This window comes from Xenopus laevis, chromosome 3S (genome assembly GCF_017654675.1).
Source record: "Xenopus laevis strain J_2021 chromosome 3S, Xenopus_laevis_v10.1, whole genome shotgun sequence".
Classification (NCBI taxonomy): domain Eukaryota; kingdom Metazoa; phylum Chordata; class Amphibia; order Anura; family Pipidae; genus Xenopus; species Xenopus laevis.
In genome coordinates, this window is record NC_054376.1 from 95,863,172 (window position 1) to 95,880,115 (window position 16,944).

General features: G+C 37.0%; 1 pseudogene; it reads right to left on the reverse strand.

Annotated features, from left to right (window-relative positions):
* Positions 1–16,944, reverse strand: part of LOC108712383 — a 613,424-nt pseudogene that overhangs the window by 54,365 nt on the left and 542,115 nt on the right.

Genomic DNA, 16,944 nt, shown 5'->3' on the forward strand with positions numbered 1-16,944 from the left:
CACAAAAATACAGTTTTGAAAAGTTTATTTTAAGAAGGAACTTTGGATGTAGGCATTTTGCATGGGGTTGTCTATGAAATATTTTATGCTCAGAATGGTTTGTCAGAGGTTTATAAGCATGGTTGTTACAACAGCTAATCCTATACCTATTTTACTATTATTTTAAAAGAATTTACAAGAATTCTTAAAAACCTAGGCTAAAGATGGTCAAACTTTAAAATATTTTAGCTCACTATACTGTAGGTATATTACAATTACATTGAAAAATCATAATTTACCAGTATGTGACAAATGGCACACTATCAATTAAGTTTATATGTATCTGAAAACAATTTAAAAAAAATCATTGCCCAGCTTTACAGATGTGTGATTTTACATGGTGTTAAGTGGCATTGTTTTAACATCACTTTATAAATGTGTCCCAAATTATTACTGATTGTTTAATTGTTTTTCATTAAATAAGAGCATTCAGGAGAAACATTATTTCTCCTGAATGCTAAAAAACATAGAGCATAATGAATATCTATCAGACTATCAGATGCTTGTGTGTTCTTTAAATTCACTACCTCCATAAAAGTTACAGAATAAATAAGTGTTTGCTGTCTCCATAAAGATATATAAAATAATATGTTAAAATAAACTAGGATCCAAACTAAACACACTGTAGGGGTTAGAAAATGTGGAAGCATCAAATCATCATCATCATAATATGTGGTTTGTTTTATTATGAATTCATAAATCCCCAGAATTATCATATAACTTAATTTGCCCCATTCATCATTTTGTCTGGTTTAATGCACAAATACATCTGTCAGGACCATAGGTACTTTATTAATGGGGTTATTTATTAAAACATTTTTTACCAAACTTTCAACCACAAATTCCCTTAACTTACTACAGAATCCGAATGAATATAGCATGTGTGGGAAATTGACAAAATTTTGCAACATTTCGAATCGTGCAACTTTTTCAATTTTATCACTCAAAAACCACGGCTTTTTCAGAAACTTTTTTAAAGCTTTTTCAAAAACCTGCGTCAAAATGCCCAAAACCCTTGAATATCATGAAGGCAAGAAACATCTTCCAATGGTAACAGGGACTTCTCCATGTCTTTGGCAAGTCTTAACTGGAGTATATTTGGATTCAGATTTGTCACAGTTTTGTTGCATAATAAATCCTGAAAAAGGCTCACTTTTTTCCCTGCAAGTTTTTCTGATTTTTTTATGACAAAGCCTGACCAGACAAAACTGATTTTTAGATAATGTGCCCCTAAATGTGATCTTCTTTAGATTATAAACATCTTGAGGCTTTGTCAGCTTTTTTAACAAGCAACTGCTGTAGAAGCCTGTATGGGCAATAATTAAGTTTATTTAACAAACAGGTTTTCTGCTGTGTCTTTTTGGGTTCTGAGCAAAGTAAAAATGCAGTATTATTATTATTATGAATATTTTCCTGTAAATTCATTGTAGAAAGGTCATAAATAATACCATCCGAACATTTATTTTGCTGATTTTATGCTAAATTGGTAGGTAGATTTAGTGAAACATACATTGTTTGGGAGAATTAATACAGACATTGCTATGGCTTTCTTGATAAGAAACACAAATATCTAATAGGACAAAGCCTATTGAAAGCCAAGTAACCCAGTGGTAAAGAATCTGTTATTAGGCTACCAGATCACTTAAAATAATCATGGGCATGTCTAATAAATGTAGACTGCTTGGCTGAATACAGCAGGGAAAATAAGTATTGAACATGTCAACGTTTTTCTCAGTAAATGTATTTCTAAAGGAGCTATTGACATGAAATGTATACCAGATGTCGGTAACAACCCAAGTAATCTACACATTCAAAGAACTCAAAACAAATAAGACCATAAATTAGTTATGTGTAGTAAAGTGGAATAAAACAGGGAATAAGTATGGAACATGCTTACTGAAATGTATTTAATACTTAGTAGACCAGTCTTTGTTGTTAATGACAGCTTCAAGACACCTCCTGTATGGAGAAACTAGTTGCATGTATTGCTCAGGTGTGATTTTGGCCCATTCCTCCACACAAACTGTCTTCAAATCTTGAAGGTTCGAGAGGTGTCTTCTTTGAACTCTGATCTTCAGTTCTTCCCATAGATTTTCAATTACATGCAAGTCGGGTGATTGACGGGACCAATCTAGCAGTTTTATTTTCTTTCTCTGAAACCAATTGAGAGTTTCCTTGGCTGTGTGTTTGGAATTATTGTCTTGCTGAAATGTCCACCCTTGTCTTATCTTCAGCATCCTGGTAGATGGCAGCAGATTCTTATCAAGAATGTCCAGGAACATTTCTCCATTCATCTTTCCTTCAATTACAGTATATGAAGTCTGCCAGTACCAGAAAAACGCCTATTGACTTTAATGCATTTGAAGTGAGAAAAAATTGTTGCACCCGTACAAATTTCTCACACGTAAAAAAAAAATTGACACCCATTGACTTCAATGTGTTTAGCGACTTTTTTGCCGTTTCACATATTTACTCGGTTTTGTGAATTTTTTTCTGAACGGGACAGATTTCCTCATCATTGCTTATTTGTTTTGAGTTCTTTGTATGTGTAGATTACTTGGGTTGTTACCGACATCTGGTATAAATTTCATGTCAATAGCCCCATTAGAAATTAACTAAGAAACACGTTGACATGTTCAATAATTATTTTCACTACTGTAGATTAAATGCAATATATGTTATTAGTGCAGGTCTTGTAGTTGGACTTTCTAGAAGTGTCTTATGATCTATGATCATATTCTAGTAGGCATTTCCACTGTATGTATTGTAGTTCATCATATCGGATACACCAATAGAAATGCCACCCTTAATTTGTTGTATTGAATAAACCCATTATAACTGAAATATACTTCTCCCTGTTGTAATCTTTGCTAATGTTATGCATTCTCATTAAGCTAAAACTGTAGTGTATGGAATACATCTGTGTGCAGCTTGGTGATCATGGTGGTTATTTCAAAAGGATAATATAACTTATCTCTGGGTTATATCTATCTTCTGTTCACTCCTCTTACAAAGTCAATAAAACTGTAAGGCTTGTACTGCATGTGCACAGAACATTTCCCTTTAGCTGTTTTAGAGTGTATTCTGTGCATATTTATAAAAGCTATTATTCAGAATGTTGGGGTTTTTTGGATATTTTTTACAAAAAAATTGGATTACTTGGATATAATGGAGTCTATGGGAAATGGCCTTTCTGTAATTCAGAGCTTTCTGGATAATGGGTTTCCAGATAACAGATCCCATACCTGTAGTTTCATGCTATACTTTCATATTACATGGAAAACTGCAATATGATTTTAGGCTTATAGTCATTACGCAGGTAAATTTTATTGTACTGTGATAGCCAGTAGTGATGGGCGAATTTTACCCGTTCGCGGAAAAAAATGAGAAACGGCCAAAAATTTGCCAAATGCATTGAACTCTATGCCCGGCAATTTTTTTGACTCGCAACAATTTTATTCACCCATTGGAGTCTATGGTCGTCTTTTTCGCAGCAAAACCTGGCGAAAAGTTTTGCTCATCACTGTTAGCCAGTTGAAAAAGTGATATAAAGCATAACAAAAGCATATCTCCCAACATTTGAAAAATATAAAGAGGGACTCAAATATCAGCCTCGCGTAGCTCATTGAAAAACATTTGACCATGCCTATTTATGGTCACACCCCTAATTATCATGTACATTTTACAAAATTTGGCAAGATATGAAGATTTTACATATTTCTGAAAGTAGTGCCATGATTTATTTGTTATAAATGGTGTCAGTGCAGATCAAAGAGAAACTCTGAACATTTCAGTAAGAACCCCAGGACTGTGAGCTGAGCTGTCAAAATTGGGGCTGTCTCGCAGAAAACCGGGCAGTTGGGAGGTATGCAAAAGTGGTGTAAAGGTGATACCTTTATTGGCTAACTAAGATGGTAATCACAGCAAGCTTTCAGAACATTTCAGTTTCTTCTTCAAAGCTGTTTACCAATCAGAGAATATACTGAACTAATAGTACATATTAAGCATTTCCCACTTAAGGTATGAAGATCCAAATTACAGAAAGATCCATTATCCGGAAAACCTCAGGTCCCTCACTGTCTGGATAACAGGTCTCATACCTGAACTGCTCTTGTGGGAGCTATATGATAAAGTAAATAATCATAGTCTTCCTAACTATTTAAGTAGATCCTAAGTATCCTGTTAACAGAAAAAATGATCTTGATTGTCCATTGAACCATAATTTTATTCCTGTGATGCTAAAAAGCAATGATTAGGGAAAACAGCTCTTATTTCAACATGCTATAAAATGTAATTAGGAAAAATCCAGTATCCTCCTCCCTGTGCTAGTGCACAGCTGCATTATTCTGACATGCCCATAAATATGAGAATAATACTATTAGAAATGGGAAAACAATTCCACAGACCAATTATAACTTCACAAGACCTCATTCATTATCCCCAGCGTATTTACATTTCTACCAGTTATCCTAATTCCTATCATTTCCTCGTTCAGTGGCAAGAACAAGGAAAACATACTTTGACAGACACTTCAGGCAGGTAATGAGGATTTCGGAGACGGGTGGTCATGTAGAGTATAAAATCCCTGCTGTAATGAATTACAGCTTCTCTGAGACAAATATATTCCATTCCGCTTTGCTTAAATGTCTGTCTTAGCAACACAGGCTCCAAAATTGGATCTAGTTCTTCAGAGATATTTTCTATTAGCACCAGTGCTCCAAACTTGCAAGATAAAAAAGGAAGAGGCGAAAGGAGAATCAAAATAAGCACATAACACTGATAATTCAAGGAAAAACTGCCAATTTAAAATGATGTGTTTATGTGTTGTGACAAGGAAACGTTGGAAAACTCTCTAGAAGGACACATTTGTTAGTCAAAAAATGCAATTGCTCCGACTTTATGTTCTCAATGTATTTAATGCAGTGCCATTAAATAGGAAGCAAAATAATCTATATTAAATTGGTGTCACCACTATGAATCTAATATGTGCAAAGAGCTGGTAGCTGTCAAAAGGGCTTAATATGAGCGATTTGTCAGTTGTTTGCTTTATTGATTCTTTTTGCTCAGTACAGTGCTGGTGGCCTTTGATTTTATTCCCTTCGAGGTCATGTGGTGAAAGAGAACCAAAATAAACCTGTGCTGAAAGAATAATATTAATAAGCATAAGGTCACAGTGATTAGACATTGCAGTATAATGATGCACTGAAAGCAATAAGAAGAAAATGACAATATAGGACTGGGATTATTCTCAACAATATTATATTGCTGGTTTCTCAGTAAACAAAACGTAATAACGCTATATAAATGGCAAAATGAATAACATGCATACATATTTTTTCATGCATGTATGCATCTATGCACATAAAGAACATTTTGTGTTAATATTGTTTTAAATATTCCCTCTAGACAGATAAACAAGAGGCCCTCTGCACTCAATTAGCTAAGGGTATTAAGACATTTGGTGCAATAAGCTACCAAAAAAGGCTCTCCTCTTAACAGAAATGGGATTGTTTAGAGGACCATGGATAGGCAGAAGACCCATAAAACAGGTACCTGCCCAGCGCTCCCCCATCATTGCTTCCTAGGCAGATGCCTCTTCTGCCTACCCCTATTTCCGGCACTGCCCTTTTCATTTCCTGTATGAATATTATTGGTCACAGTCATTTTGTACTCCTTTCTTATAGTTTTTAATAATATAGTGGTGAACACAGCTTTCCTTTTTTTTTGTTATAGATTCAAAAATACAATGTCCCAAACCAAGTGTGATCCCCAGTTCAGTAACGTGTAGGTTCTCTTCAACCTCCAAAAAAATAAAATTTTCCAAAAGGTGTTTCTGATCGTACCTTAAAAAGGGAATTGAGAAAAAAACAAGAAAAAATAGTGTAGCGTTCTTTGTAAAATTCACACCTTATCAGTGTTATATTCCCCACTTAACCTTAAAGTGCAGGGGAATTGATTCCAAACATACTCATACACCATCAGTTATAGTGAACTGTGTTTTTAAAAAACGTTTTTTTTAGAGTAGGTAGCGATATCTCTGGTGGTAGATTATACTCACAAACACATATATTATATTTCAACCATAAAAAATATTGTTGCTTCTGGAATTCCTCCTTTGGACAATAAAGGGTAACGTGCGGAAAACATTTTATGGTTCTTTGATAAAAGATATATTGGTCTGAAATGTCCGCATCGTTCCTAGCGGTGACGAAAGCGGAAGCAAATACGGACATGCGCAGTAGGGGCGGAGGAACGCCGCAGACATTTAAAAGTTTAAAAGGTTTTAAAAGTCATTTTTAAAGTGGAAGAAAATCAGATAGCTACATAGGTAGGATGGGATATTAGAAATTAAATGACATGGCAGATGGATAAACTGTAAAAAGCACAGCAGGTACTCTGGGAGTGAGTTTCAAGCAATTTGCAGGTTCACAACTAAATGGTAGTACCATTTCACTTTTTATAGTTCTAGTCCATGTTTACAGATTTCCACACTGCTTGATTGAAATTCTTCTTTTTCTCTATGTTTGTAGTTAATTTGGCCAGATCAGTAGCACTTCCACTATATTTTAGTACATTTTTATTTAGCCATGGAGTGCACCCACAACCTTTCCTTTTTGCATTTTGTACAATTGCTTGTATCCTGTGAAATATATAATTGACACAGCAAAGCCATCCATGGCAGATCACACAGTGGAATCTACTTGTTATTTTTATACCTTTCAAGCACAGCATGCTTTCATGATTGTATATTCCCTTGTGCACTCTCTAAAATCTATAACTTAATTATTGTTGTATCTTCTTGGAGGACAGCACCCAGGCATCCATGACCACGATATCGTGAGTGCCGATACCCATACCTTTTATATATATATATATATATATATATATATATATATATATATATATATATATATATATATTAACAAAAGAGTCCGCACACACAGGTCTTATGTGAGAGAAAAAAATGGTCTTTTATTCAACGTTTCGGCTCAGCTACATGAGCTGTCCTCACTTCCTGAGGACAGCTCATGTAGCTGAGCCGAAACGTTGAATAAACAACCATTTTTTTCTCTCACATAAGACCTGTGTGTGCAGACTCTTTTGTTACTTTCTCACTATTGATTTTGAAGTTCCAGCACCTAGGCATCCATTTTGTGCTCTGGGTGCACCGACCAAGCGCTGTTCATATATATATATATATATATATATATATATATATATATATATATATATATATATATATATATATATATATATTTATGTTGCATGTACGGTATATGTATCTTACTGTGAAAATGTTCATATTAGAATGTGGTTTCCTGATGACACAATCTGCCATAGCTGTTTCCTATAGTAAAAGGCCAACAGGAGAGAGAGACTGAAAGACAAGCCCTCAGGTAATCTGCAAAAAGAAACTGAATTAATCCCTACTGCAAACTTTATCCCAAGCAACCAGCCACCCTTTCACAGTCCCCAAGTTAAGTGCTGCATAACATAACAGATATAAAGGAACATAGTAGATAATGAGGTCCAACACTGGCACCCTGACCCTGACCGATTGGACGATATTTCATGTCTTCTCGTCAACTATATTGGAAATTATAGGAAAGCAAAGTACTTTTTTTGCACAGTGGTATTCATTTGTACTTTGTCAAGTTAAATAATTTAAAATTTATTACATGCGGCTTTTAAAAGACTATTCAGTAAAAAAAAAAGTTTAATATGATTCTCATAACAATAGGTAGAATACATAATAATTACTAAGCATATCTATCTATATATTGTGTATAGACAAATACAAGATTCCTCTGCACTCAACCCATTATCAATATATTTAAGACAGAGACATTTTGTGCATACTGCTACTGAAAAATGCCTTACCCTTTAAACAAAACAGGGATTGTTTGTCCATGTATTGCAATATATTTTTTTTATAGTTTTACTTTGAAAGCAGCAAGTAAGTTGCAGGTAAAACTTAGTCCCTTTGTAAAATGTATAATGAAGCAATAGAATTCTTAATGAATCAGATAAAATTGAGCATAGGACTGGCCATACCAGGAATGACTTTGACGTAGTTGGCCAGCTTAAATATATTGCAATATATGGACAAACAATCCCTGTGTTGTTTAAAGGGTAAGGCATTTTTCAGTAGCAGTATGCACAAAATGTCTCTGTCTTAAATATATTGATAATATGATAAAAAAAAAATCCAGTTGAAAGATACGAAATAAAAAGTTCAAGTCAGATGTTCCGGTTATTAATGTGACTTAATCACCAAGCAAGGACATACTACATTGTAACAATCTGTCCTTGCTTGGTAATTAAGTAACATTAATAACCGGAACACCTGACTTGAACTTTTTATTTTGTATCTTTCAACTGGATGTGATGCCCAGCTTGTGGAACAGTGTGGGGATCACACTATGTTAATGATTACTCATCTATTATGCTGTGTTTTGAGTTTATGCATTTATTTTCACTTAATAACCATGTAATTTCTATATGAGACCACTGATTGCATGTGGGCAATATTATTTTATTTTTATTCTATTTTTATTGTCTGTTCTGGCTTCATTTTTCTTTGTGCTGTATACTATTTTTCATGCCCCTTGACACCTGATGACATCATCACGTTTGTTCTCCCCCCACTTGGGGTTTAAATGTTTGGTCTTCACTGTGTATTGCACCGATTTTTTGCAGCTTAAGACCTGTGAGTGCTTGCCTTTTTCCATTTTTTGCAAGACCCTGTTGTGCAACAGCCATCATTCAATTTATATATATATATATATATATATATATATATATATATATATATATATATATATATATATATATATATATATATATATATATATATATATATATAAATTGAATGATGGCTGTTGCACAACAGGGTCTTGCAAAAAATGGTTATTATTTAGCAAATCGGTGTTTCGACCCTCACTGGGGCCCTCATCTTGATAAAGTCCCCAGTTAGGGTCAAAACGTTGATTTGCTAAATAATAAATAACCATTTTTTGCAGGACCCTGTTGTGCAAGAGCATTCATTCAATTTTTATACATATATTCTGTTAGCACCAGGCAATAACCCATATGAGTGCATGAAGCATGTAACGATTTTGTGTGCATGTATGTATATATATATATATATATATATATATATATATATATATATATATATATATATATATATATATATATATATATATATATATATATATATATATATATATATATATATATATATATTGTACAAGCCGGACGGATTTATAGTGGATGGCAGATATGTATCCCCAGTTTTTAGGTTCTGACCGATCCATTTAAGAATGTTCCCTTTAAGAAACACCAGATGGTTAAGCAGCCAGAAGGTGGGCTGGACAGCCAAGGGGTGTTTAAGGGAGTCAGCAGCAGGTGTGCAGTGTGTGAGAGAAGGAGCTGCACAGGAGGGCTGCTGGGCTGTTGGGTTGGAATGGCTGTACTTTCAGAGACCTGGGGGATATTTTCCTGGTGTTTTCCCCACAGACCAAGCCTGGATAGTACCTTGGGGGTACTGAAAACTTAAAAACACTGAAGTAAGCTATTTTGTTTATTGCTGGACTTTATGTTGCTGAATGAAGCTGTTTTTCTTTCTGTTGCATTTTGACTGCTGCTGGAAGCTCTTTGTGTTCAAAATAAACGGACTGTTTTTGTTTTCACCTTGGAGTGGCCTGCATTTATGCTAACAATCCCGCTGTGGCCCCCCCCCCCTCACAATATATATCTCTTGTTGTAAAGGTAGCACTCACAGGGCTAAGGAATACAATAACTGGCTTAGTGGTTTACAATATAAACTAGTTATTGTATTCATAAGCCCTGCGAGTGCTACCTTTACAACACGGTGAATGGGAACCGGATAATAATAAAAATATATATATATATATATATCAGCAATCCCCCAAAAAGCAGAAAAATAAATTAGCCCACAAACATTTAATTTTCTATTCACTTTGTGTAATTGATGCATATATACACAGTCTGGAATGTTAAAGTTTACCTAATAATATGTAATTACTGACTTTTAGTGTAAAAGAATTCCACAAGGTTGGCAGTTCCTTGTAATGCTTCTGAAAAGGGTTGAATGAAAAATAAAAATATCATTTTCTCACTGAGCCAGCTGACTCCAGGGGATGAAACAAACAGGGTTCTTTTTGTTTTTGCACTTGAGGGTGTTTTTGTGATATTTTCCTTTCATTTTAAAATCCTTGAGGCTTTCCCAGGCATTCTTCCTGAATAAAAGCAACTTCCAATATGTCTGTATTTAGCCATGTCAATACTTTAGCCTTCCCCGTATTTTTTCTTAATAAAAGTTGGGTTAACAGTAACATAGCTGAAACTCTTCTGTATCAATACTAAATGGGCCCATGGCTTATCTCAGACATCATAAGGATAAACAGTAAGGGCTCGTTTTAAGAGTGCACTGGAAATATTCACAAGGATATTATATAAAACAGCAGAAATCATGGGAATATGCTTTTGAGTTTTCCATTTTCATGGAATAACCTAAAAGCTGAAGCATCAGTACATGCAGTAAAATTTGTTCTTTGAGGAGCACAGGCCATCAAACAGATGAATCCCCTTTCCAATTGTAAATGCTTTAGTGCATACAATATTTAGATAATTGAGTCTGTAAGATCTTGGAGCAAGTATTGTCTCTTAACAAATGCCCCCTTTCTTTGTGTACGTATTGCAATGTTGCTTCACGCTTGCAATGTGTTGGAAAAAAATGTACAACACTTCCATACAAGTATTACTATAAAATATATAGTTGTATGGTACTATAAAAATGACAAACATATATACATCTTAGCGTGACTGGCATTGGTCGTTACATGTTAATTATGGCATAGACAGCATTTCAGACTCAAATTTAAAAGGAAAATATACAACCTTTTAACTCATTCAGTAGGACTTGAGGCCCCTCTGCTTTGCATTGAATCTGTGCACCACTCACTATGTAAAAACATTTGATAGTTTTTAGGCACCTTTTTACATTGGCACAACTGAGTGAGCTTATGTCAAAGTGTAAGTATTTTTAATTTAAAATCTGTGTTGTTGCCTACCATGTATTTCAAATGGTTTTATTAATTGACACGTACAAATATCCAACAATCTCACACCTAAAAATCTTTAGTGGCTAGTTACGGTAAAAAATCTTCAAGATTGACATTCATGTAATTAATGCTTAGACCAAACCAGTGGTAACTATTCCTTTTAAAATACCATATACAATGCTTTTGTGTCCACTTGTTGCTATTTATGCTAATGCAATGCAATCAGTTTACCAGTGGCATTTATTTTGGTACATGAGGTGCAAGGCACAAGGACTCTGCACTTAACTCTTTCCTTATCTAAGGGGTAGGTACAAAAATCCTTTTGTGCATTGCATCTATAGGTGATGCAACACAACATTGTAGGGCATGATAATGTCAACGTCCCATCTCACTGCCTCCCATTACCCTTCAGACTCATGCTGTGCCCATTTGTAAGCAGTTTACTTAATAGCACAAATTACATTGTCTCCAATATATGATACAACATGTTGTGACTTTGGTTGGAGCGATTATGCTGGATTTCTGGAAAAGAATGTTGTATTGTGGCTAAAAAAACATAGTTGGGTTCATGTACTTAGTGCAGCGCAGCATGCAAATGGAAAAAAAATGCCCACCATCAGACATGAAGTGTAGTTTGGCGTGGAATATGTGTTACCCTCCCACCTGCTAAATTGTGCATCAGCTGAGACATGCAAGTTAGGGATCACCAGTGCAATAGAGCCCTATACTTACCATCTGCCTTATAGTTGGCAATAAGCACAGGTCTGCCCTCCACCACAATAAACAAGAGGAAGAACTATGGAGAATATTTATTGCCAGTGTGAGAGATATGGAAAACCACTCAATACTCTATAACAGTACTCGCCAACCCTTGGATGTTGCTCCCAGTGGCCTCAAAGCAGGTGCTTATTCTTGAATTCTTGGCTTGGGGGTAAGTTTTGGTTGCATAAAAAACAGGTATTCTACCACGCACAGTCCTATTTAGGGCTCTTACAGAGGAGCGTTTTTACCTGCGCTCCCCTGCGTTCCGTTTTTCTGCGTTCAGTCGCAGGGGAGCGCAGGGATAGACGCATTACATTTTTTCCAATGGGGCTGTACTCACACAGGCGCGTGTAGGCGACAAACGCAGGTTGAGACGCAACATGCTGCATTTTTCCTGCGTTCGGCGCCTACACGCGCCTATGTGAGTACAGCCCCATTGGAAAAAATGTAATGCGTCTATCCCTGCGCTCGCCTGCGGCTGAACGCAGAAAAACGGAGCGCAGGTAAAAACGCTCGTCTGTAAGAGCCCTAATGGAGATATGAAAGGAGAGCGGCAAATGGGGAAAAATTATTTGTTTACTTCACAATAAAAAAAATAAATATTAAAAATAAAAATAAATGACCATGGAAAAGAAGTAGTTTGGATTCTAATATTTTAGGAAAAAAATAAAACTTAATTATTAACTATGTGCTGGTAAATAAAGTGAAGTGAATATTTAGGATATAGTTATAGGAAGATATTTTAAACCATCAATGTAAATACCAATTCCTTAAGTAGAAAACCCAATGAAAATGGCACAAAATCATAATTTTAACATCCATGCATGCAATTGCTCATAATATTTCATATATTACAGGAATAGGCAGAAAGCCATGAGATGAGTGCAGAACAGGTGCCTTGGGGTCATAAATCATAATAAAAAGCTAGACAAGATGACAGAGACTAACAAGGTAATTATAACTTAAACAGTATAACGTGTTAAGAATTAACCACATTTTGTTTATGCAAATCTGCTTTCAGGGGTTTGGTTGCCAACAGTGACTGAATACTTTCTTGAATATATAATATTGTAAACCGGGAGGAAAATCTTCTATAACACTGTATAGTACCTGGATACTGTTCCCAACTGTCCTAAGATAGTCTGTATCTGAAGCTTTACAAACATTCAGTTTTTCCAATTTTTTTATCCACTTACTTGCTTGACCTTGATGGTCGATCATGAGAGGCCAGAGCTGGGCAGACGTGACAATAATAGCATTTTCTCCAGAGAAGCTGAAACAGAAAATCATATTTGCATGTTTCTTTCCAAATTTATATAATCTGTTTTTCAACACAGTCTATTGAATTCATTCCACAATAGGTGTCATACTTATCTTTTGGCAGCCTATGAAATTGCCATTCCATTATTTTCACAGGATTTACTAAGGTGCTTGAGAGTGCAAATCCATCAGAAACAGGAATGTGTTTTTTTTACACATTTTAAACGAGTCTTTGAGAATTTCCTATAGATAGGAATTAAATACTTTTGAGTGATATGAAAACTACAGTCATGCACAATAGTAGCAGGTATCCTAAAATACAAATAATCTCAGTATAATAATTCTCTACCTCAGGGTTTTGTATCTATTCTTTAAGTACTCACCGAAGTACATTGCGAGTATTCCCTCACATGAAGATAATAATTCATTCCACTTCTGCTACTTACCTGGTCCTGTTTGAGGATACATTTTGGTTTATTTTAAAGGGCAAATGTACCCATTTATTTAACCTAATGTCAGGAAATTGCACTTACAGTACATTGATGTTGCAATCTGAAGATAAATGGCACTTGGTCCTATGTATAATATTGTCGGCCTTAGTTTGTAGTGTTAGTATTACCTTTGAGTTGGAAGAGATTTGGATCCTTGTTTAGCTTTAGGACCCAGTGGCTAAAAAGTAGGTTGGGTGGTCCCCATATGAAATAATACACACCAAGATTAACAATTAAACATAATTGGGGATATGTAATAAAAGGCACTAAGTTTGCCCAGGGGCAGTAACCCATAGCAACCAATCAGCAGGTAGTATTTACTGGTCACCTGTTTAAAAGCAAATATCTTATTGGTTGCTATGGGTTACTGCTCCTGGGCAAACTTGGTGCCCTTTTTATTACATATAGGGGCTTGTGTTTTATGGTTGGTCTTATACAGAATCACATTAATGCAAATCATTAAGGTATTTGTGGCAAAATATGGTCTTGCACGTCAACATGCGTGCCAACATACTTTCCTGTCTATAACTATTGATAGGGTTCCCACAGCTAACTGCATCAAAGACCTACTACCCAGTAAATCAGATCATTTTGAATGCCTGGACTCTGGACCTAATATAACTGCCACCATGAAAATACTCGATGCAACTTCCACCTGATTTTCATCAAACTGCAAGAACAAGTGTTTGTATTTTCATGCATCCAGCACAATTGTAGAGAACGCAGCTTAGAGCAGGGTCACAGTGTTGCTGAAAGTATAGGACAAAAATGGGCAAAAAACAATTTAGATCTGAAATTGCACACAGCATTTAGGTTATAGTGTGATCTCCACATCACCAATGAGGGGTTTTGTTTGAACTCTAAAATCCCCCTCCATGGGCTTCCACTCCCCCACCTGGCACTGTTATCAGCAGTGGCTTAGAGTAGGGCATTGCTAGATGTCTGGCTGATTCTGAACCATATGGAGCAGAGTCCTGTTGTAAGTGTCAGAATGTTTTTTCATGATACCTTGGCCTGCTTTATTAACTCTTACTAACTTGTCTAAGCTTTGGAGTAAATGAACCCAGATAAGCCACAGCACCTACACTTAGAAGCGGATCCCCAACTATATTCTAATATGTGCCTTCTAGGTTCATTGCTATATTTGTGCAACGTTCTTGCTCTCCACCAAGTGCATTCATTCGTTTCTCTGCACTATTCAATTTCAACCTTAAATAATGATCATAAATGTGTTATAAACATTATACTTACATCATTATGATAGGCTGTAGCACAGCATGGATATATTCCTTGTCCGACAACAAAATACAGTGGAATTAAAGTCCATAGCAGATATCACAAATGCAGAGGTCCACAATCACAAAACAGCGTGCAAACATTGTGATAGCTTACCATTTACAGTATGTCATAAACACTCCAACATTAATGGGAAGTGATCTGAGATTTATTTTTCCCAAGTCACCCATGGCAGACAATTCACCAACATGGGTTAATCCCGCCTATCAGGTCACTGGACAGGAAAGAGTTAACGATCGGTATAAATACCTTGCTCCTCCCAGCAATCCTCGTCTTTTTTCCTGTCCAGGTCACGACAGGCTGCTACAGACTGCTACAGGCTGCTACAGATGGCTAAAAGGCTGCTAAGCTTACCATACCAGAGTGGGTCTCTCTCTCTCTCTCTCTCTCTCTCTCCCCTCTGATGCCTCCAAGTGCACCCTATACGGGTTGTGGTGAGAAGAACCCGTTGGGCAGGGTTGTGTGCTGGAGCTGCTGTAAGAATTCCCTCCTAAAGGTAGAGAGGAGGATGAAGCAGTCCAGAGGATCAGCCGTTTCAGATGGATTCGAGGCTGGGTAAAGTGTTTTGTTCCATGGAAGAGCACACGCGCCAATACTGACGCGGACGCGCGTCGAGTACGGACGCGGAAGCGCGTGTAAGACGCGCGCCTGAGTTGACGCGAACGGAGTGACGCGTGCCGGAAGTGACGCACGCGGAAGACGCGCGCTCAAAGAAGACGCGCGCCCGGAAATGGACGCGCGCGCCCGGAAGTGACGCGCGTCCGGACTGACGCGCGGGAAAACGGCGTCAGGAAGTGACGCAATAAGAAGACGCTGGCAGTGTGTGCAAGGCTGGCGTTTTGGCTGGATGTGATTGTACACTTCGCCGGAAGTTGGAGAGCGTTGGTTCACTCGGCTACAGACTGTGAGTGCCTTTCCAGTGGAATCTTGCTTTTGTAATTGAATTTATGCTTATGGAATAATGTGTTACAGGTTACTATGGATCAGCCTGGCTCTGGAAAAGGATCTCAGCCCAAAGGTCCTAGGTAAGCTGGCTGTGGATATATGGATGTAATGAGAGAGAACGATAATTAGTGGCTGATGGTTGTCTTTTCCATTTTCAGCCTACATATGTCAACTGAATTGCAGAAAGGGGAGCCTACTCTCTCAAAGAAAGCGGCTTCAGCTACGGACCCAGTAGCGTCTGCAGACCCTCAGCCTTCAGGAGCCCCACAATTGGATGCTCTGGTCTCCATCATCAAGCAAGCTGTAGTACAAGGCATGCAAGAGGCTACTGCTTCTACCTCTGGGGTACAGAGGAAAGCTAAGAGGGTCAGAGATTTGCCATATGAGTCTCTATCAGATGTGTCAGATGAAGAATTGTATTCTCCAGGGGACGCACATTCAGAACTCTCAGAGGAGGGAGAAGTGTTTTCTGAGGAAGAGATTGCATTTGATCCTACAGCGATAGAGAATCTGGTAAAGGCAGTAAGGAAGACGCTATGTCTTTCGGAAGAGCTACCTAAGTCTAGTTCAGCAGATAAATTCTTCCCATCGGTCAGGAAAAGACAGGTGACTTTCCCGGTGCATGATTCAATTAAGGAAATCATCAGCTCTGAGTGGAAGAGAACAGAGAAAAAGTTTGTTATCCAGGGGAAGTTTGCAAAAAAGTATCCGGTGGAGGAGTCTTTCTCTAAATTGTGGGACAATCCGCCTAAAGTCGACGCTGCGGTGGTAAGGTTGGCAAGAAAGACGACGCTGCCAGTGGATGATGCAGCAGCTTTCCGTGATCCAATGGAGAAACGGATCGAAACCAACCTCAAGAAGACGTTTATAGCGGCAGGAGCAACTTGTAGACCGGCAGTAGCTATGACCTCCACATCAAGAGCTATGAAGGTGTGGTTGAATAACCTGGAAGATGCCATTTCTTCTAATGTCAAAAGGTCTGGGTTACGTGAAATGTTGTCTGAATTGAAACTAGCGGTGGATTTCATGACCGATACCTCTCTAGATCTGGTACATCTAGC